The 23,982-nt window shown below is 40.5% G+C and overlaps 1 long non-coding RNA gene across 3 annotated transcripts in view; it reads left to right on the top strand.

Annotated features, from left to right (window-relative positions):
- LOC104911975 overlaps nucleotides 1-6,838 on the top strand; it is a 10,330-nt gene extending 3,492 nt beyond the window's left edge. For 2 of the 3 annotated variants that reach the window (XR_794321.3, XR_794319.3), the window contains 3 exons: nucleotides 1,361-1,452; nucleotides 1,759-1,825; nucleotides 3,308-6,838. This is a non-coding gene — a long non-coding RNA (uncharacterized LOC104911975). Of the gene's footprint in view, nucleotides 1-33; nucleotides 1,253-1,360; nucleotides 1,453-1,758; nucleotides 1,826-3,307 lie in introns of those variants that run through there. The other variant, XR_002117188.2, reaches the window with a different exon arrangement.
- The last annotated feature ends 17,144 nt before the right edge of the window (nucleotides 6,839-23,982 follow it).

The raw sequence follows: 23,982 nt of genomic DNA, 5'->3' as shown, positions 1-23,982 counted from the left end.
AAGAGGGGGAATTGTGTGAGGTTTTTTTTTTTTTGCAGTGGGAATTTCCAGTATTTCTGTATGTAGCATAAGGTAAGTTGCCTTTCACAAAGAAAGCTGCTGAACAGAGTAAAGCAGAGACTGCTCCATTCTGATGTAGGTAAAATTGGCACAGGCACTAGGTAAGGTAATTATATAGGGTAGGGGAGAGTCTGGTATGGGACAACTAGTATGCTAATTTTTGAAAACATTGTCCTCCTATTGCCATAAAAGGTACAGAATGCACCCAAAGACAGTGGGTTGGTGATAGATGTGTGGACGTGTAATGGAGCAATGGTGTTGGAAGTTGGAAGTTGGAACTAAACCAAGTAGTGCCAGGAGAGGCTTTACCTGTGTCAGACCCAGGGTATGTAACAGAATGGATTTCACTGGCTAGTTGTGCAATTTCTCCCTTTTCTTTTGTGGGGGGATGTGTGGCCATTATTGCAATCATGAGTAAACTGTTCTTAACAGATCTTTGCCTGATTAGAAATTTTTGATCTTGTGTGTTTCTCACAACTTGAACCACTCTGTCAGCTGTTAAGAAAGCAAGGCTGCCAAGAGTGCTCATTCCAGAGGTTCTTGTAATGTGTCAAAGATAAATTCTTTTGACACAGGTGATGAGGGAGCTATTAGGAGAGGGGTGCTGCTGGAGCTTGCTCTCCCTATTACAGAAGGGCTGTTTGGGGACAGGAAGACCCCAGTGTGAAGTGTGGCAGTTGTGAGACTGCAGTGTTCAGGATTGAAACACTGGACTTTAAGGGAGCCAACTTTGTCCTCTTAAGGGATCTGCTTGGAGGTATCCTTTGGGTTAGAGCATCAGAAGGGGTCCTGTGTGCAATTGTTGATGCTGTTGTGTTATTGTTACCTCCTCCATGCTTGGGCTGTGCATCCCAAAGAGTAAGGAACTGAGCAGGAATGGCAGGAGACCTGCAGGGGTAAATGAGGAACTCATGGATGAACTTGAAGGGGAGAAAGAAGGGCTGAGGGAGGTTAAGGCCCTCTCAGTATTGTCTTTAGGAGGGTTAACAGAAGTATATCAACAGAAAGGCAGACTAGAGAATGTGTGGGCCCCTGCTTTACAAGGTGGAGGCTCTGGTAATGGGGGATGCATTACTGCACTGAATGCCTTTTTGTTTTTAGTTGTTGCTGTGAGACTGCTCCTTGGGAACCCTGGATTCTGGAGCAAAGGTGACTTGTTGAACTTGTTTTATTGTGGATGAGCTGGCCAAAGGTAGTTTTGGGGAAATGGATGCCAGCAAATGTCTGAGTGTGCTGAGGGAGCTGCCAGAGGTGACTGCCAAATAGCTCTCTGTCACATTTCCTCTGTTCTTTCCTACAGGAGAGGTGCCTGAAGACTGGAGGATAGCTGATGTTACAGCTTGTTCTGGGTGTCATCTCCAAGTGACTTGAAGAGGAGTTTATAAGGTGCAGGTGAGGTGGAAATTGTAGTGGGCCAAATAGTAGCTTTGTATGTTGTCTTGATTGTCCAGTTAGTAGTATGGGGGAAAGGGTTCATGGTCTTGAACAGCAGAAGGTCTATGCAAACAAAGGAGAATGGTTAAAGTGGGAGGGATGGGATAGGCTGCTGAGCCCTCTTTTCTGAGTGTGTGTTAGGGAAGTGGGCTGGCTGGCTTAGATTGTGATCTTGTTGTAGGGTGAGGGCCTCAGTGATGTCTCTGGAACAAGGTGAGTTGTCTGTTTATCTTGTACCTGTGTGTTGATGTGCTTTCTTTGCAGGTCTGGAGAGCAGCTCTTCTGTGCTGGAGTTTGGGGTCCAGCTCTGGTGAAGGAGCAGAGGTAACAGGTAGGATGTTGTGGGTGTTAGGTACTGTTGGCTTTGAGGTTATTGATGGTTGGCAGCCAAAAGTAGAGTTCCCACAAGCTGGGGGCTCTGCTTTTGGCTGCTGAATTGGGGCTGTTGGCTGGGGTTTGCACTATCTCAGAGAGATTATTTTTTTTTTGGGTGGGAGGGTGGGATGGTCAATCTCGGAAGTTTTTTGGCTGGAAAGGGGTAGCTGGGGGTGGGGGGAAGCCCCCTCCTGAGTGGGGAGGGGGTGGGTGGGGGAAAGCCCCCTCCTGAGTGGGGAGGGGGGTGGGTGGGGGAAAAGCCCCCTCCTGAGTGGCTCTTATGTGGTGGTGGCTGCTTTGCAGCAGTGCTCCTGGGCTGGAAGGAGGAAGTTTATTTCAAAGCTCAGGTAAACCCTCTTGGAAACAATTCTTGTTCAGAGGTTGCTTGTTCTGTGGTAATACGACTGTGCCCTGGGGGTTTGGGTAAGTGGCTGGAGGTGATACTCACTTGTGGTGAGTGGGAGTAAACCAGCTATAGCATACACAGGATGTGTACAATATCAGCAGCCCAAGTAGGCTGAGACCCTCAAGATGGATGGAAGCTGCTGCTCTCTGAGACTTTTCCAAGCTACTCTTGGGGGGAAAAAAATAATTAGACTAATGGGAAAACTAAAGACAAACAAGGAAAATGCTTATGATCTCTCCTCTTGTGAGAGGTCTCTAACAAGGCCAACTTGGTTTTGTGTTTATTTATAAAAAAATAAAAGTATCTCCTGTGGATATGGTGTAATATTTAAGAGCATGCCTCAAAATGAGCTGGATTGATGGGCAGGAAATCTAGAAATTTAACTTTTTAACAGCGGAAAAACTAGGTCTCATGGTTGAGAGATGTCTCTTTCTTTATCTTGCTGAAGCAAAACTGTATAGGTCTAACTCTGTTCTTCTTGCAAATTCTATGCCCTCAAAATACTGATAACAGAGTTTCACCCTGTGGGGTGATAAGTGGGTGATGGTAGGTCCTCTTCATAGAACTATCAACTTGTGGCAGCTCTTTGTAAAGGCAGTTTCTACTGCAGGTGGAAAGGCTCTGTGCTATGTGTGGGACCTGGGATGCCTAAGTATCTGCATGAAAATAAAACAGCTAGTAAGCTAAAGCTTTTGTAGTAAAGCAGATGCCTATCTGTCTCCAATGTAAAGCCAAAAAAAAAAACCAAATTCTTACTTACCACAGACAAAGGATGCGCCTGCTATTTCTGTACTTGGGACTTATTTTCTGGCTGGTGCCATTAGCTGAATTATCTTGAGGGATGATAAAGGGGATGAAAGTGACCCCTTCTGCAGTTAGCCATTTAGCAATGCATGTTCTGTTGTTTAAAAAAAAAAAACTGTCCATAACAAGTGTTTGCAAATCATCTACTTCCATAGTACAATACCTCAGACTTGCTTTACTCACCACATGAAATCACTGAGTACATCTCTGGCATTTATATTTTTGCAGCTGAATTTCTGCACAATGGCCTTGCTCGACTGTGGTAGTTTCCCCAGCTTGAAGATAAGTGTGCTATCCTGAGAGAGGAGTGGCATTGACTGCAACAAACTTCTGGCTTCCTTTTTTAAGCTGAGACTGCTGAGAATTGTATCTGGTTTCTCGCTTGGTAACTCAGGAGCATGTGTCTTGGTGAAACCCTTTGTGTTGAACCTCTGAGTGAGTTCCTGGGAACCTTCCTCCCAAACTGAGACTGAACTGTAGCAAAAATGACTAATAAGTTATACTCTGCATTTGCTCCTTAACAAAAGACAAGGAACTTCACTGGGGTGATGCCTTTGCATTAAATGTTTGTGTGCAGTATATTGTATCTTAATGTGAGTTTGAAGTTACTAATAACCTTTGGATCATTAACTAATTAAAAGCAGTTCTGCTGTGATTGAAGTGCAACAGCAGCAGTGCAGGATAGAAAATTGAGCTCATTTAGGTAGATATGATACTGCTTTTGTCATGACTTGACTTCAACAGCACCTCAGTGAGTTATGAGGTTGACTAATTAGTGCAAGCATGTCTGCTGGTGATTAACCTGTTGCTCCTGGTGATAACAGGACATAGCTTTTCTCCAGCTTTTTTTAGACATCTCCAGAGGGATGTCTAAAATATATATTACTAAGATTGAGAGTACACAAACTCAGTGAAATGTCTATTTTGCACAGAGTAGGAATGCACTTGGGGTTGGAAGGGACCTATGACTATTACCTCTGTGTGAGACCACCTGAACTTCAAGTGCTACTTCCAGGAGAAGCATCCAAATGTTTCTCAAACTTGATCAGCCTGGGCCTGTAACTGTTGCCCTGAGGAGCTTGTTCTATTACCTAACCACCATCTGGTAAAGGAACTTGCATAATCTCCAGTGTGGCTTAATACACATAAGTTCCTTGCCCTGGCCAGTTGTAGAAATACTGAAGAACTGAACCGAAGCCCTGTGGACTCTGAGTGATGCTGGCCTCCATGCTCTTATTTATTCTAACAAACAAAAATCTGACCTTTGTTCTTTTATTGTTTATACTGAACACCAATCCCTTGTTGCACATGAGGAACGCAAGGAAGCTCTAACCTTCTCCAATTTCTACACTCACTTGCACGAATCATAGCCATAGTTATTTCCCTTCCATATCATCTTGGGTTACTGTGCTGAGAAAACAAATCCCTTCCCCCAGCCTACATGCTTTGTGACAAACCATGGGGCTTCTTTTTAAATAGAAATAGCAGTAAAAATAAACCATACAGGGATAAGAGGAGGTCTTTTAAACTTGATGTGATTCAGCTAAACTTGATGTGATTCAGCTGTTCTCAGGGGGTCATAGGTTCTTTTGTTGTTAAGTACATAAAAAAGTAGTAGAAGCAGGAAAACTAAGCAAAAGCACAGGAGAATGGGTTCAACAACCTCCAAAGAAGAAAAGTGAGCTCACTTGTTGGTACTGCTGGGGAAGACAGTTGTGGAGATGGTTGGGCTGATACCCTTTCATTTTGTTTTTAGTAATATTTAAAGTAGGATGATCAAACAGAAATGTACATCCCTAAAGTCATCCTCTGACTCTCTGAACCCTCTTCTCCGTTGCTTACACTGAGATAGGAGGCCAAATCTGAAGTTTTACTTAGAAAAGACACAGGAAGAACTTGCTTGGTTCCGAGACATGGCAGCTATCTAGCTCTTAAAGGAAACTTAATTGCCATTCTCAAGAAATAACTGGTTTCCAACCAAGCTGACTTCCAGATGCAAGTTCACAATGGCAATTTTTTTCCCCTTCAACTCAGAGTATTTCAGAGTATTTACACTCTTGTGTATATTAAAAAAAATTATCTAGGAAATAGCTTTTTTGGCAACCCAAATTGTTAACTTCACATTATGTTCTCTGCTCAGAAAAGCCCTAGTTCTATTTACCCCACAGACAGTTCACATAATTAAGAAGGCCCACTGGCATAAAGAATTTCAGTAGTTTTGGGAAAGGTGAATTTGCCTTGAAGATTTTTCAGGGATTGCAAGACTAAGCTTGTTTCCCCCTTTCCACAGGATTTGCTTACAGTTGGACTGACCTCCTCCCTTCACAGTGACACTCTGAATAACTCTGTGCTCAGATCAGCAATTAATAATGTCATTGTGCTATCCCATCCTACCAGAACTCTTTGCTCTGGAAAGCAATTGCATTTTTCAGACAGCATATATTGTTTTATAGGAACAAAGTATGCAGAGTCCCTGTAAAGTGCAAAGCATGCTGGAAGCAGCTGTTTCCACAGAGGCAGCTTCTCTGCTGAGACTTGAAAGAAGTTCTCTGTAAGTTACCTGCATCTGAGCAATTGTTTCTGAGAAGCACATAGAATCCAAAAGACAATAAACAACGAAGAAGAAACCTCCAGAAGAAAACAAGTTCCAATATTAAAAGCCCCATCGTTATGAAAATCTGCAACGAGGGGGAATAATGCCAGCCAAGCAGCGTAATGTCTCACAGGTTCTGTTTCTGCAGCATTTGATATGCTTCACAGCTTTCACTTAACTCAGACAGAGGAGGCTAATTATGAAATTACTACATAAAATAGAGTACAGCACTCAATGCGCAGAAGAAAAAAAAAATTTATTCTCAAATGTGAATTAGAAAGGAGTGTGAAAGGAGGTCTTTAAGGACACCTTTCTGAGAACACGGGAGTTCTCCAGCCCCCAGCAGTTTAGATGAAACTGAACTCAGCAGAAGATTTAAAAACACAAAAAATAGATAGGAAGGGATTTCTGCAAACACATTGCTCGGAAGAGAATGGGCAAGGAAAGTGTTCTCACTCTCATAAGTGAGAAAAGGCAATAACAGACATAGGGAAGGCTGAGGTGCTCAGTGTTCTTCAACTCAATTTTTGCTGGTGGTCAGGATTTCCATATCTCTCGTGTCCCTAGACCTCCGGGCACAGGCTGGGGGATCAAAATCCCTCCTAGTATAAGATAAGGATGAGTCTGAGACCACCTGATGAGGCTAAATGCATCCAAGTCTCTGGGGCCTGATAACAGGCATCCCAGGCTCAGGGCCTTGCTAGATATGAGCACAGATCAGAAGAACTCACTGAGGTCAGCCCTGTGGAGAAGAACTCGGGGATTCCGGTGGACTAGAAGCTCAATGTGAGCCAACAGCACATACTTACAGCCCAGAAAAATCAAGGATATCCTGGGCTGCATCAAGAGAGGGAGGTGATTGTCCCCCTATACTCTGCCCTCATGAAGCTCTATCTGGAGCCCTGTACCTGGGGCCCTCAGCACGAGAGAGAATGTGGAGCTCGTGGAGTGGAGCCAGAGAAAGGCCACAAAGATGAGCAAAGAGCTGCAGCACCCCTCCTATCAAGGAAAGTTAAGGGAATTTTAAAGGAATTAAGTTTGTCTATCTCAGAAAAAAATGCCCCACTGTGGCTTCTAGCACTTGAAGGGCGCTTTAAACAGGAGGGGGACCGACTTTTTACATGGTCTGGGAAATACTGGAAGGTGATGGAAAGCACAGCAATAACAGCAGGGTGGCAAAGCCCTCAGCTGCAGCAAATGAGAACAAGCCCAAACACAGTAGCAGCAGCTGTAGATGCAGAAACAAAGAAAAATAGGTGCTTACCTTCAGAAGACCTCCAGGAGGCAGGAATTGCCAGCAAGACACCCACACCTCCACTGCCAACCCTTAAATGAGGTCTGGGAAGGGGTCATTCAGCTCCACCCCTCCCGGTCATTCAGCTGCATTGCATGCATCTGAGCTTCTCTGGCTTGACCCCGCCTTCCCACCAGGTGCTCAATCACCTGTTCAAGCTGTGATTTGGCATTTCCACTACAACCTGATAGTGACAGGACAAGGCAAAATGCCTTTGATCTAAAAAAGGGGAGATTTAGGTTAGATATTAGGAGGCAGGAATTTTTTACTCGAGACACTGGCACAGGATGCCCGGTGAAGTTGTGATTAACTCATCTTTGGAGGCATTCAAGGCCAGGCTGCACAGGGCTCTGGGCAGCACAATTGAGTGGGTGGCAGCCCCGGCCATGGCAGAGGTGTTCGAGCTCGATAATCTTTAGGATCTGATCCATTCTGTGATAGAAATGGATCAACCGAGGCCAAGCCAATTGTTGTCTGTTTGTTTTTAACATCACATAGAGATACAACATCGTAAGCCATTCCTAAGTTCAGAGCAGAGCCCTGCTGTTGATTTTTATCGGGTTTTCTTTTGACAAAATTTTATTCAGCTTTGGAAAAGTATTCAGTGTACAAGCAATGCGTCGGTATCTCTAGCGATTTTCCACTCCCCAGCAAGGCAAAGTGTTCAAGTCAGTCAATGATCAATGATGATATCACTGGACTCACGTACAGTTCATTAACTTTTTCTAGCTAGTATTCTAACAAGTAATAAAATACAGACCATGAACTCCCCTTGAAATACAACAGCACAGTTGGAATTAGGACCAAATAAGTACTAAAATAAATAACTAATAAATAAAGCTGCACAAAACAAACGTACAAAGTAAATCAACTTCACTATTGTCAAGGTAAGCCTAGATAGGATATGTAATATCACATAGGTTGCGTCACCAATTCACAACAGAAACTTACCATTTTACCATGGAAGTCATGTTCTCTGGCTTCATTTTGATATGATTTCCAGGTTAATTGGAAGTGAATAATTAGTCACAGCTACTGACTAATTAATTGATTCTAAACTAAGAATTAAGGGACTGCTACCTATTTCTTACTCTAGTGGGGACAGATAACGAGAAGTGCGGTTCTGTTTTGTCCAGCGGCACCTAAAAGTGAACTGGCTTCAAATCACAACTAGGGCAAAGCTCAAAGGTTTCTTTCCAGTGAAGTAGCTGAGTGTCTGTGAATGTTTCTGATACTGTGGTGATTTGGGCACAGCTAACAGACATGCTCCCGCCAGGCTGTTCTCTTAGTGCCCCTCTTCATCAGGAACTGAAGCTAGAAATCTCTGGGCAACAAAAGGAGATCGCTTACCAATTCTGTTGTGAGAAAAACAGATTGGCCTTGGGAAAATTTATTGTCTGTCAATTAAAATAAATACTTACTGATCTGAGTAGAAAAAAGCATTATTTGCAGGGTTTTCTAAAAACAAATAAAGTAGAGTAACTTCAATGCGATACTAGAAAGAGAGCAGCTTAATATGAGTTTTAAAAATGGATAACAGGGAATATTGTAGGTTTACATCTCAACAGCCTTGAGAAATGATCACTAGCTAAAAGAAAGAAAACAAACAAACAAAAGAAAAAAAAAAAAAGAAGAAGAAGAGAGAAAAGGAAACAAAGCTCTTGCTATCAGCCAGTCACATATTTCAGTGAGAAACTCTACAGGAAAGTTGGTTCCCCCTGCTCACTTCCGTTGTGGGATTAGAACCCCATTTCTTGCAACTGGAATCTTATGAATAAAAATGTAGTCAAGCCTCTGCCCTTTATCCTCTACAAAGAAGGCTGTGAAACTCTTTCGTCCCGTTCAACTCATCAAAGGTACACTGCGAACATTTGACTATATCTGCCAGCAAACCAAGTTGTGTAATAAAATATAAATCTGGTTGCATTAAAATAACAGCTCAAAAGCCTTCAAAGGAAAATCATGAGGCTGCCTGATGAAAATCAAGTGCTTCGAGTGAGAGAAACCAAAATTCTGACCATAACTGAGAACTCCAGATACAGACTGTAGACATTAGGAGGAAGAATGCCAGGAAGAGGAGGATGTGAGCCCAACAAGCCTCCTAGAAAGAAGAAATGGAGTGAAGATCTATGAAATGTAAATAGAGTACCATTTTCAGCAAGTGGTCAGTGACATATGAGCTCAGAACTGAACTTGTACTGTGTGAAAAATAGGAATGGCTGGAAATGAGCCGTGCTTCCATTTGGAAAATCTTGGAAGCAGGCATGCTGTTGCTCACTTCAGCAGATTTACATCACCAAGAAGAAAATTGCATCCATTTTCTCATCCTAGCAGTACATAGCCAGTATTTCAACTTGAGTGCCATAAATCATCCAAAATAGAAAATCACAAACAACAACAAAAAAGGGGAAGACTAAGATTTTTTATTTTTATTTTTTTATTTGTTGGTTGCAGTTGAAGAATATTGTAAACAACTATATAAAAAGATATGCACAATTCGTTATTGAAATATTCAGTATTAAGAATGTCTAATTTTACAAAAATCACTGTTAATTCTAGGATTTTCCTCTTCCTTAGAGGTTACCTAGCATAATGTTTATTAAATCCACCTGGCTGTTTTGTACTCAAGTACATCTGCATTCTCCATCTTTCAATGCTAAACTTAAAAATTTCCAACAGGAAGCTCTCTAAAAATCTATTTGATGCTGGCTCGTTGCTCTGGATTTTGTGCCCGGGAAATGCAGAAGCCATCCAAACACTCCGGTGCTGTAGGATACATGTCCTCGTGCAGCTCTCCAACGCAAAATGTGTCATCGCTTCCAGGCTTTTACATCAATCGTTATTATAGGTGGCTGCTTAACAAGCAGAAGCCCTAATATTATGGTGAATAAAAGGGCAGCTGGGTGCAGTTTCTTCTGCTGCCTTCAGGAAACGTCTTCTTGTTGGGGGTGGAGTGGGTGAAAAGGCTTTTTAATGAAGATCACTTGATAACCAAAAAAGAAAAAACAACAACAGATGTAGAAGTGAATTAGAGGAAGCAGTTCTTCTAGTGTTTTAAACTTTCTTTTTTTTTTCTATCCTTTTCAGCATCTCATTAGAAGAGCAGAAAATGGTTCCGTCACCATTTGGAAAACGCTGAGATGAAGCAGCGTTTCCCCTCATGGGAGACTCAGGATCCCTCAAAAACGTCACTAGTGTGTTCCTTCAGGTCAGCCCTGCCCCTAGCGCTTAGGTTTCTTGTCTGGAATCCCAGCGAAACAGACTCGAGTGACTGCCTGAAGAAGGTTGATTTTGGGAGTCTCTCGTTTTCTTCATTAGGGGAGAAGTTGTGCATTAAATGAAGGAAAGGTTACCAGTGAAAGTTGTCTGAAAACATTCATTTTGATAAACTGAACAGAAAGAAGAAGAGAAAGGAGAAATATAGTTTCAGTAGAACATTTTTCAGCAATGGTTTCTTGTGAGGAAATATTTCCATCAATCTGTAGTCTGAAGTTTGCTGTCTAAACCTCACCGTAAGAGGATCAAGATTCTGCTGGACACTGGAACATCTCTGAAGCCACGTATAACCTACAGTCACAGCGTTTTCATGAGAGAGAAAACTGCTGAACTTTATTTCCTACTTATTTACCCAGGTGAAAATCAGGAACTGCTTCTTGGCAAAAAACGTTACCAAAATATCTTTAATTAAATTTGCACAATTCATAAAGTAATTGCACATGTATTACAAATAACAATGCAACTTACTCCCCCCACAAAAATAAAAATAAACTGATAAGATCCTGGAAACAGATTGTCAGTCAAATATCTTTCAACTGTATGAAAAGTTTATTATTGAATTCGAGGAATTTGGAGTTAAGCTCAGGAACTGTGGGACAGAGTACATAAACCTTCGAGGAAGAAAGGTTATTCTCAAGCATATGAGGAAGACGTTTTCCTCTGAGTTGTGACTAGACAACCTCTATTAGATGGTGCAAACTATTGTGAAATTTCTGCATCCCTTCTAATACAGCCACTTAAAATTGCTGGAGTAATCAAAACCCAAGAGCGATAATCCTGACAAATGCACACCTTTGTCTCACCCACCTGGCAGCATATCTAAAATATACACTAATTACCATAGACTGTATGTCTATTCTCTTCAGCGTCTTATATCATCATTCTTCTGTTTTTCATGTTTTCTTTTCCTAGCAGCATTCGGTGTCTGAAAAGGCACTGCAAAGATCAGTTGCTTTGGTTTTATTCCCAGTCACAGTCATGTATTTTACTGTTTATTCAGTACTACACAACTTAAGAGCACAGTTGAACAAATGCTCTTCCTTGACACGTGATAAATTTTGCCATTTTTACTTTTCAGAAAACACAGGCAGTGGAGGTTCTGAAAAACAACTTTGTTAGTTCCTGGGAAAAAAAAAAACAAAAACAAAAAACAACACCCATTTTACAAAATCCAGTTTGTTGTGAACTTCATTCTTAGTATCTAACCACACAAGCAAAAAATTATAACCATGCACAAAGGAAATTAATGTAAAGGCTGCTAAGCTATCAGAAGAAAGGGTGATCTTTGATGCTGGAAATCACTGGAGGTTTCCCCAGTTCTGCATAGGTACGTCTTCACTCAAGACATTTTAAGTCATTGTTCATTATGTATTTATTTATTTTTAAAAGCAAATTTAGATGTATTCTATATGCACATATCACTATAAGATGAAGAGGAGGAGAGGTGAACTGCACTACATATCATTTTTCACAATAAAGAGTAATCACAAAAACAAAGTGTTGTATTTTATTAAATAGGCTGAATACTGTTCCACTGCTTTGTCAGTCCTCAGCAGAAAATTCCTTCTTCAGTGAAAACAAGATTTTCAGAGTTTCATTCTAATGGCAAGTGTCAAAAAAAGAAAGAAGGAAGACAATTTTCGTGTGTATCATCAAGTACGTGGACTTTATTTTCTAAATACTGACTTTTGTTTTCCTCAGTCTCACTCAGTGTCAAATGGAACATTTAATGTAAAACAATTTCCTTTACATTCGTTTCACAAAAAGAAAAGTCCTAAAATTGAAGTAACGTCACCTGCCGGTCTGCTGAGGTCGCTATTCCTTCAGACGTCAGTTTACCTCCAGCAAAGTCTCATTGCTTACTCGAGAAACGGAGACAGAACAGATCCCTCCATTTCCCCACTCCAAGAGGGGATACAATACATACAAGATGCTTATGCAATAAATATAAGACATCTATGAAACCCCCCAGCTATGTAATGGGCACATCTAGTATAGTTCTACATTTTGGCCTCAAACCACAGTTTTGCAGGAACCCTCTATGTTTCTATGAGCAATTCACTAGAGTAAATTCTGTAAATGAGCCTTTTTATATCATCCTCGCAATGGAGATACTTGAAGGACTTTCACAACACATCTCCAACTTTGACACGCTGCATAAGGAGATACTGCATGCTAACGTGCTTTTACTGACAATGGTATCACAGCTACTTCAGCAATCAAAACATGCTTTATGAAGTGCTAAGGTAAAAACAATATCAGTAAGGCTTCCTTAAAAATGCAGGTGAGTCCTGCTAACTTTTACCCTGTTCATTCAAAGTCATGAAAAGCAGAGTTCAGCACTTTGAGACAAGACAAGCAAAATGACGCTCGTAAATTCTCAATTCCAGCAAGGATGTCACAACAAACTATGGACAGTACTGTAGGGCTGCTAAATAGCCTTTGGAAGGAGGAACACCTAAACGTGTTTTTTTACTTAGAGATGTTCTGCTGGCTTATTTGTGAGAAATCCAACAAACACAGAACTCTATTATCTTGGTTCTTTAAAACTGTCAGTTTTTTTTTCTTTTCCTTTCAAAGGCTTGGGTGACCTTGCTAAGGCTGAACAAGAGTACAAAACCCGTGAATTAACTGGCTGGAATGAAACTACAGCCAGTGCATCTTACAGACCCATGAGTCTGTGGCCTGATCTTTCATCTTTTACACAAAACAAGTTAGATCTTCAGCTTGCTGCCGCGAGTGATGCACATTTTCCAATTCCTTGTATGGAAAGAAGGTTTTCTTCTAAGGGATTATTCCAGTGTGTAAAATTGGCGAATTCACCCATACAGCAATGAAATACTTTCACAGCTTCATGCAAAACTTTCTTTCAACAGTGCATTGGGTCAATCTTTCCATGTTACAACTGCATTAATAAAAGGTCTAATTTCGGTACATTTCTGACTTGTTTTTATAATTTGATTTAAAAGGTCAAGTCATCCAACCAAAGCTGTGACAACAGGAAAACAGCCTCATGGTATAACAGCAGTAGAATTTAGGCACCTCTGGTGGGAGAAACACTGAAGATTTCACTATGGATTCAGGAAGAGCCAAACATAAAATCCCTTTCTCATTTTAAGATAAGAATGCACCTACATGGATGCATTTCTTCCTTAGATCTCAGTAACAAAGTATGCATTGAGTGACCTAAACCTTTAATGGGGCAAATGGTTTCAGTCAAGAGCTGGATGATTATAAATAATAATAATAAAAACCTTTCAGTAAGGAAAAGCTAAGCATTCTCTTTGAATGCAATAATAATAATTAAAAAAATAATAATCTGAGGCACAGGACCCAAAGAGAACTTTTCCTCACAGTCTCATGCAACAGTTCTCTCATCAGCTCTGAATCCATCTGCATCTCTAACTCAGAAAGCTTTCTTTTTCTTTTCCTGTAAGTTCAAGGATATAATATCCATTTTCTTGGCAAGTTTATAACTTTGGATCTCTCTCCTGCCTACACAGGTTCTTCCCTATGGAAATGAATATCCCTTCAGTAAGACAGAACAAAACACGAGCCCCTCTTTGGATTCCAAATCCAGAAGCATTCGATTCTGCGACTGTGCTAAGCAGTGTGAAACAACCTATTTGTACCCATCTCACGGCTCTCCTGCCCGAATTTTTTCTCCGCATTAAGCATCAGTCTGCAATCTTCTATAGTTCCGGTAGAGGGCAATACAATAAAGCCATTTACCGAAGGCTTTTCATGGCAATTGCCCTAACCAGCTCCTACAGAACGCCTTAGGCTTCCTTCTTGTTCTGGGCTGGTGTTCTAATGCCAAACATTTACAATTAAATCTTTTTTTTGATACTGTAAAAGCTCATACTGCTTATTTCTTTTTCGACTGCACAAATGCACAGGCGCGTTCTTGGTGCCTGAAAATAACTCTGTGGAAAAATCAAGATATAACCCTCTTTGCTACCACTTTTTTTTCCTCATCCTCAGCCATCCGTTTGAATGTAAATGTTACACTATGTCTCACATCCGTAAGGAATCTTTACATTCATATGTAGTTTTAAAAAGTCTCATAGGAATCTCTTGCAATAGATTAATGGGCACAACGGAAGCAAATCAATTGGAAGTACAGGATAAATGTTATTTAATTCTCCCTAGGGCTTTGCTATTCACACACTTCTCTGTGCAGGTAGATATTCACCTTCAAAGCATTACAAAGGGAAACCTGCACTGAGATCATTCGTAGGAAAACATTATTTCACAGCACGTAAATTTATGGATCGTGAAAGACCAAGAAACATTTGTAAGGATGATCCCAACGATAAGGCACTGTGGTTTTATTTACTGAAGTCTAAACACATTTAGTCAGTGATGGGTTCTTTGAAAGATAACCACACCTCCAAGGCAAGAACAGAACAGCCACCTGGCAGATTTCATACAACCTCACAACAGTACCATGAACAGTATGAGAGTTTCATAATTCATGAAGGAACAATATTCTCCCCTGGGCATTAAAACCAGTCCAGATAACACCAAGAACAGCTGGTAAGTCTGATAGTGTGATTTCCCCTCTGCTCAAGTGCAAAGAGACATAAGTTTGAAACAGCTGGAAAACATATTCAAAGTATGACAGGCACTATGTCACAGCAGAAGTGTCAGGTAAGCTCAGTACAAAACAGTACCTTTACTTCTTTCTTTCTTTCTTTCTTTCGTAACAAGATTCATGAATGGATGGAGATGCTTAACACAGTGATAATGAATCTCTCTGAATGTCTACATAGTTCCCATCAGTGCAAAGACTTGCCCTGTGCTAAAACTAATTTACTACAGTGTGTAAAAAAAAAAAAAAAAATTGACTTTTCTCTGTTGGATGAAATTCCTATCCTTGTATGTACATGTATGTACCTTTTCACGTGCAGAGATATTTTGTCAGAAGATTCTCAGCTGACTTTGATCTCTTCTAAACTCTGCTCAAGCATGTGGAGAAGAGTTGAGGAAATTTTAGTGGACAATAGAAGAAGGTTTTGTTAATTATGGAGATTAACTTTCATAAGTGCATACCATGTCCTCTCCACAACTAATTTACAATAACAAATAAGAACTATTTTCAAGACAAAGTGTGTAAAAGAACAATTACATATAGGTATTCAAACTATATATAGTATTAATTAAAGTCAGGAGCACAAATAGGACAAATCTTATTTTCAAAATGGTTGCAGGGCAAAACAATGGGATATTTGCACCTGCTGCTTCCCTTAAGTGCCTGCATACCACTGCTTGTAACACAGGGAATTAATAGGGTGAGCTGTAGATCTGTGTACAGTTGCAGAACCATCATCTCACTGCAACCACAGATACCATGGAGGACTATGTTCTTTTTTGGAAAGTCAGGCTGAGGAAGCAAGGTGGAGGAGCTGCCCCCTATGTGAGAGACCAACTAGAATGTAATGAGCTCCGTCTGGAAGAAGGTGGGAAAAAGAAGGCTTATGAAATGCGACAAAAGTTCCTGTCCTATTGGGAGGAGCATAGGGAGTGTTGTTAGGGCATGCAGGGAAGCGAAGAGGAAGGCAAAACTCACCTGGAGCTGAAGCTGGAGAAGAAGAAAGGATAATAAGGGTTTTTTAACATATATGAATAGTAAAAGGAAGACTAGGGAGAATGTGGGTCCCCTGCTGAATGAGGGAGGTGGCCTGGTAATAGGGGATGCTGAGAAGGTGGAGATGCTGAATGGCTTCTTTGCTTTGGTCTTCGCTTCAAAGATTCCCCCTCAGGATGCCTGACGGGAAGACTCTCTGTCTGAGAAATGGAGAGCTTCCCTCTCGTTGAGGAGGGGTGGTTCGGGAGCGTTTAGGTGGGATCAATGTGCATAAATGGGCCCTGGTGGGATGCATCCACACATGCTGAGGGAGCTGGCAGAGGTGACTGTTGAATCACTATCATCTTTGACAGATCTTGGAGAACAGAAGAGGTGCCTGGAGACTGGAGGATAGCTAGTGTCACTCCAGTCTTCAAAAATGGAAAGAAGGAGGATCCAGGAAACTCAAGGCTAGTCAGTCTCACCTCTGTCTCTTGAAAGGTGATGGAACAGCTTGTTCTAGATGCCATCTCCAAGCAATTGGAAGAGAAGAAGTTCATCAGGAACTTCTGAAGTTCATCGTCAGCATGGATTCACCTAGGGAAAATCATGTTTGACAAACCCCATAGCCTTCTCTGATGGCATCACCAGCTAGGTAGATGGGGAGAGAGCAGTGGATGTCATCTACCTTGACTTCAGCAAGGTTTTTGATACCGTCTCACATGATATCCTGATCTTGAACCTGAGAAAGTGTGGGATAGATGAATGGAATGTGAAGTGGATTGAGAACTGGCTGACTGGCTGAGCTCAGAGGTTGTGATTGGTGATGCACAGGTTGGAGGCCAGTGAGTAGTAGCGTTCCCCAAGGGTTGGTGCTGGGATGAGTCTTGTTCAATGTCTTCATCGACAACCTTGATGAGGGGATAGTGCCCACCCTCAGCAAGTATGCTGATGATACAAAGTTGGGAGGAGGGGCTGACACACCTGAAGGCCTGTGTTGCTATTCAGAGAGACCTGTACAGACTGGAGAGCTGGGCAACAATAAACCAGATGAGGTTTAATAAAAGCAAGAGTGGAGTCTTGCACCTGGGAAAAGGCTGGGACATGAACTGCTGGAGAGGAGCTCTGTGGAGAAGAACCCGAAGGTCCTGGTAGACAACAGGTTGGCCATGAGCCAGCAGTGTGCCCTAGTGGCCTAGAAGGCCAATGGGTTTCCTGGGGTGCATTAAAAGGAACGTGGACAGCAGGTCAAGGGAGGTGATCCTCCCCCTCTACTCTGCCCTGGTCAGGCCTCAGCTGGAGTCTGTATCCTGGTCTGGGCTCCCCAGTACAAGACAGGGGTCTCCTGGAAAGAGTACAGCGGAGGGCTACAAAGATGATAAAGGGCTTGGAATATTCCCCTGTGAGGACAGGCAGGGTGACTTGGGTCTGTTCAGCCTTGAGAAAAGAAGACTGAGAGGTGATCTTATTAATGCTCGTAAATATCTTAAGTGTGGGAGTCGAGACATGGCTAACCTCTTTTCTCATGGTCTGTGGGGACAGACAAGGGGAAAGAGTCATGACTGAAGTATAAGAAGTTCCACATCAATATGCAAAAGAACTTCTTCAGAGTGAGGGTGACGTAGCACAGGAACAAGCTGCCCAGGCGGGTTGTGGATTCTCCTCCTCTGGAGATATTCAAGACCCACCTGGACACCTACCTGTGCAGCCTGCTGTAGGGGGCCTGCTTTGCAGGGGAGTTGGGCTTGATGATCTCTGGAGGTCCCATCCAGCCCCCACAATTCTGTGATTCTATGATCTCCTTGTGAATCATCTTTTCTAGTGTGAAAACACAACTTTCCTCACTGGATAAGGATTGAAGAATCAGCTGTTCATATGGATGAAGGCAACTTGAGACATCGCTTTGAACTGCTGCTACTGCACAAAAGAAAAGACAACATAAAATCAACATGCAAAGCTTGTAGAAGAGTCATTCTTCTGAAAATAAAATCTGTCTTCACTTGAGTATCTCAAATGCAGAAAAAACCCCCCTGATTTTAGAGGAAATTTTGTTTAACATTGGTCAGATGTGATTAAAGGTGCACAAAACAAGTGACAGAAATGTAAATTTCACCAAGTAAAGTGATATGAAGATACCAATTCATATTTTATCTAAGATTAATGGCAATATGTGGCCACCTGAACAAGACAATTCATGAAAAGGGGAGAATAAAGACTTTATGAAAATAGAGTGACTGATCAAAAATCAGAATATCCCAGTTAACCTTGCTTAATAACAGTGTTTTAAACCTTCTAGAACAAGAAGAAAATCAGTATTTTAAAGGCAGAGTACAATGACCTAAAACTCAGACCATCTAATGTCATCTGGGGTGCGTATAACACAATGAAAAAAATTGTGGAGGAATTACCATTATTCACACAACTGTGTGTAAGTAAAGCACAAAAGAGGTGCATTTTAGACACTGTACTCAACTGAATTGCTTCTTTATAGAGTTGCTTCCTTACTCAATTCAGTTTTTAAATTCTACATTCCAAGGATTTGCTATTATACATATAAATACAATACCTTAGAGGAAAAAATGGTAGAAGATGTATAAAGAAGTGGTGGCAGGCATCAGATATGAAAAAATTAAAATCCTGAGACTTCCTGTGAAGAATACAGTTATGCATATTCCAACTGAGTGGTAGAAACTAGGAAGTAGGTTAAAAATCTTATGGCATTCAAACTCCAATTATCTTAAATTATTTGTTGAAAAAAAACAAACAACCAACCAACAATAAAAAGAAATAGTCTATTTAAGAAAGGAAGACAATGAGAAGTGAACACAGTTATTTATATGTCCTCCTGAACTTATATCATGGAGTTAAGCCAGTACATAACAACTAGAAGCTCCTCCTTTGGGATTCTCACTTACTGTGGCCAGAAGGATATTCTTGGAGGAAAAAAAATCTGATCTATTAAAACAATTCTTACGTACCTGTAAGCCAGGTTTAACATCTGCATTCTAAGATAACCAGGTAAACATATTCACATTCCTATCTGAATGCAGAGTAGGTAGCCACTCTGTATTTAAGGGACTAATTTTCACTTCCATTTAGTATATTGCTCACATGAGTAAATTGAGGACAGAATAAATAAATAATAATCAAACCTCTCAGATCAAGTAAAAGCAATGCAAGAGTTGGTTACGCATTCAATGCAGCATAGAACTGGAGCTAATGAAACCTAGGAAACCCTGGGTGGTTAACGAGTTCAAAACTAATTCTATGCTTGAACTTTCTTAAAAGAAAACTGAATTGCAAACTGAAATAAAAGTCACAAATTTGGCTTCATTTTGAGACTTTGCAGCATAGGACTTTGTTTCAGCAGGCATAACATGGCTAAGTGTGTGCAAGAAAAATATCTTCCAACAGTTTCCTTGATGCAATACAAAAGATTTGCTGGATTTTACACCAGAGTATATCACCAGAAAGATTCAATGAATATTTAGCACAAAAAGGGGCACTGAAAGATGATAACAAACTAACCCCTTATCTATAGCAGATTTTTTTTTTTTTAAATTGTGGCTACATAGGCTGCAAAAAAAGTAATCTTTCCTGTTTTGCTTTCATTGACAGACTATTAATGTTATGTTGGAAAAGTCCTCTGTCAGCCACAAATGATGATACATTACCAAAGTTCAAACTGTTTTAACTTAGTTTTTGTATTTTCATTTGGATTACATTTTACATGCAGGTTCACAGAACTGTCAAGTGGACAAGGACTACTTCCTTTTCAGTTGCCTACTAAAAACTTGCCAAGAAACATATTAGAAGTCAAAGGTCTTGGGCATCAGTGATACACACAAAAACCATGTGTAATTCAATTTTCAAATTGCTCTAATTATTGAAAGAGATGATGATATATATTGACAAGCTCTGCTATTGCCAATATTATGCATTCAAAGGAGATATTAGCAAATTGAGTATTGTTGCTTTCTATTGTAGTTGATTAGTGTAAACTAAGGGAATTCATTCACTGAAGTACAAATAAAACCTTTTCTGATTTCTGTAAATTCCATCTAGAAAGGGAAAATTTTGAGAGCTTTATTAAAATAGTTTTTTCTATGATTATTTCTGTGATCCACTTATTTTTGTAATTCCTCATAGTGACAGAGAAGTTTCTTCTTCATAGGTAATAAATAACTGTTATAAGGCTTTCTATGTTTTTTTACTTAGACTGAACATACCTCGATTGTTGAAATGTTGCCTTATGGTTGCCCTCAACATCATGGTCACACAGAGAAATATCCCAGCTGCCTAAAAATAGTAAATTGTAGTGCTTGTATTTCACCTGAGACTCTGATTATCTCACATGGCATGTACCCACTGTGCACTTGGCCAGTACACCCAGTGCCTAACACCTGATAAATTCCTCTTTAGATGACAACACTTTTGAGTGTATAGTGTAATCCTAAATGTAGGTTTGGTTTTAGATATATTTCAGGAAATATATGTCAAGGTTATCTATTTTGGATTTTGGAGGTGATTGAATATGTTTCTACAAAAATACAAAATAGGCCCTTTTTATTTTACAGTTACCTAAATGTCAGCTATTGCTGTTAGGGTTAAGTTACACAGGATGTTATTTCAACAGCAACGTAACTTGGGGATAAAACTAAATATATCTCAGGGATAAAACTAAATATATCTGGAGTCCCTCCAGGAGAGCAAGTGGACTTCTCCCTTTCCTTCTAAGTTTTTTGCCTTGCCTGACCAGGCTCTTTGGCCTTCAAGATGAGGTCTCAAGGTGACGGCCGAAAGCATCTTTCTCACCTCACTTCTCCACTCGTGCAGTGCTACAAACGATGCCTGCCTCATAACCCAAGTAATTTCAAAACTAGAAAGTGAACAGCAGAAAACTACATTGGTTGTGGAAGTAGCAGCCATAATTAAGATCTAAAAACCTTCAGACATCTGAAATGCAAACACACAAAATAAATGCTCTATAAGCACATAGTAGTGCAATATAGTTATAGCTGTAAATTTTTCATCAGAAATGTCTTTACCGATGATTGTCTTTGTTGTCTTGGGCAAATAATGCAGCAATGCTCATGCTCTCTTTCTTGATTCTGTCCACATATGGAAACACTTCAGTGTGCATCAGATAGTCCCTGCAGTGCATATGACAACACAGGACCTAGCTGTGGCCCTCTTAACTTGTAAAAAAAATCCTATGCAGCAGATAAGCATATGACAAAAATTGGCCTCAATATTCCTTGGGGGAAAAAAAAAAAAAATCTATGGAAAACACACAGTTTGCTAGGGATCTTTAACTTTAGGCAAACAAAACATTTTTATAGGTTGCTATTGTTGGACACATCTAGCAAAGCCCCAGTGCCAGCTGTGCACTCAGTGGTGCAAAGCACAGTAGAAATTATAGCAGCGTGCACAGGAAAATACACAAATGCTTTGTTGCTTGCTTTATCGTTCAAACATTTTCAACTAGAAGAAGATCCAATAAGTTTATTAGAAATATCATTTTCCCATTTCATAGCTGATTAAGTGATCTGAAAGATATCTGCTTGCTTTAGCAAACATCTAGGTAACATTTAGTACAGACTTTTTTTTTTTATGGTGGCTGGTTAGATATGGTGCAAGAATTAACACTGATGGAAGAGTTAACTCATGAATGAAAGAAGAGTTAAATGAAAGCAGATATGCTGCAGAGCAATGGTACAACCACCCAAGTAGTTATGGACTGTCGTAACCATGCTGTTATTGGTGGTCTGAGCATCAGAAATTCAGAAACTCCAAACCATGCTCCCACACAGGCCAAGCTCATCGTGTTATTCAAGGTAAAGATTTGTATACGTGTAATGGGATATGATGGGATGAAAAACACCATGATAATAGCAGGGTGGCGAAGTCTATGGCTACAGCAAATGAGAACAAGCCCAAATACAGCAGATACAGAAATTAAGGAAAAAAAAGCTGCTTATCTTTGAAAGGCCATAGGTAAGCAGGGAACTCCAGCATGAGATGTCCTCACCTCCATTGCCAGCCTTTAAGTGAGGTCTGGGAAGGGGTGGATCCTGGCTCCACTCCTTCCAGTCACTCAGGTGCACTGCATGCACCTGAGCTCCTCTGGGTTGGCCCTGCCTTCCCACTAGGTGCTCAATCTCTGCTTCAAGCTGTGACTTAGCATTTCTGCTAGAATATGTAACAGAATGTGTACAAAATATGTAGCTACAATGTGTACAAAAATGCACACATTTGTGCATAATAAGTCAGGTTTGGACACCACTGAAGCTCAAACTTTGGGACAAAGGAGCCTAAATAGCCAGATATATCCTTTAGTTACTGAACTACTTCAGAAATACATTTCTTCTTTAAAATATAACAAAAACCACACAAGGAATCCAAGATTGTGTTTGCATTTTGAAACTCCGCAGTTACTGATTTTTTTAATCTCTATGCTACGAATTATCCGTGTACTTTAGAGCAAGGATTTATTGTCAGTTATTTTCTCTTAGGCTAAATGCCAGTGTCCTCTTTTAAACTCATGCTTCTGCTCCAGCTGATCCCAGCAGAAATGCAAAGGCTTAGGTGACTTCATACACCCTAGACAGAGCTTCCAAACTCACAATGTATAAAAGCTTGAAATAGCACCTCTGTGCCTATACTGAGAGTCGTGTAAAGCACCTAAGATACACGGTTACTGTGAGTACTAGAAAATTCAACTCCTTTTTTTATTACTGATGCCAGTCACTCCGATACCTCTTGGGAGTGGTCTGTGCCATTTGGAAATCCTGCCTTCTATTCACTGTTGAAAGCTGAGTGAAGAGCAACTAGCACAGACACAATGTGCAGTATGTGTCCACATGCTGTGAAAGACCTTGAAATTTCAGGCCAAAATTGTACTTGTTTTGATAACATCTGCCTGAAATATAGTGTTAAGAAATGATCTTTTAATGCTCTGTGCCAACTATTTTGTATCTTATGCCAAACACTGGAACACATAAAATCAATAAATACTAAAATATTAGTATAAATGTTAACTACTCTCCCCTCCAAGAACAACAACAACAAAAGCAATGAAAGTTAAAAAAAAAAAAAAAGTTTTGTCATGATGGGGGAATATTTCACAGGCATGTAACAATTATCTGCACTTTGTGCTAGATAATAAAATCTTTGTTGCTTCTCTTACAGGAAATATATGTTTGTAAAAAGACAAACAATAATACATCTTCCCAGGCTTGATCACAGAGAAGGGAAAGACCTTTCATAATTTTCTGGTGTCTTATCTAGCGCTCTTTTTCACATCTTGCTTTTCAGTTCAGTGACATTTAAGCTGCTTTCTCACTGGCTATTCTTCCATAAGCTACTGGAAGACTTTAAACTGCCAAGTGATTACATGGAAAAATTACACAGAGATAGGGGAGCTGCTTTTTATGTTTGAAGCTTAGGTTGGGCAGACTGTACTGTATCTGTGGATCCACAATTCAGACCAATTTGAAATGAGTACTGACACTCTAGGCTGAATTCAGAATGACCAAAGTGACTTGCAGGGACTTACATCTGGCATTATTTCTATGTTCTTTTCCTTTGTTATATGTTTTACCATCTTTTATCACTCTCACACATTTGTCAATATGAAAATAATGTCTTCCCGTTTTTAAATTGCTTCTAAGTTTGATCAAGGTCCTTTCTTTTTAAAGATATGTTCGCAACTGTGCATTTGAGCTCCTGAATTGGAGCTCATTCTCAGCAGACCCACTGACATGCAAACTTTGTTTTTGCATCTGACATGTTAGCATATGGTGAGTCTAATTGCACAACTGCAGTTTGGCACTGCTTTGGTGCTGACAGGCTGATAACTTTTTAGCTGCTGCTCAGCTGCAGCTGAGAACATGACTACTTTTAGTCGTTTTTGTGGCAAAGAAGTTCATCTGAACTCCTGCTGTGTTTTCAGCAAAAATCTTTGACATGACCTAAAACGAAGTAGGAAGACTCACCGACCAGTTAGCAACTGGTGAGAAATACAGATGGATCTGATCCCTTCTCCTCATGAGCACAGGCTAAGGATGGCAGCGTGTGTCTGTCGTAACTTTTCCCATTGAGGGCTATTGTACTGGCATACAGAGCAGCAGGACATATGACTGGCATAGCTCCTCTAACTGGAGACAAAA

The sequence above is a fragment of the Meleagris gallopavo genome, chromosome 8 (genome assembly GCF_000146605.3).
Source record: "Meleagris gallopavo isolate NT-WF06-2002-E0010 breed Aviagen turkey brand Nicholas breeding stock chromosome 8, Turkey_5.1, whole genome shotgun sequence".
Lineage (NCBI taxonomy): Eukaryota > Metazoa > Chordata > Aves > Galliformes > Phasianidae > Meleagris > Meleagris gallopavo.
Note: the sequence above shows the minus strand (reverse complement) of the source record. Positions and strands in the feature narration are given on the sequence as shown.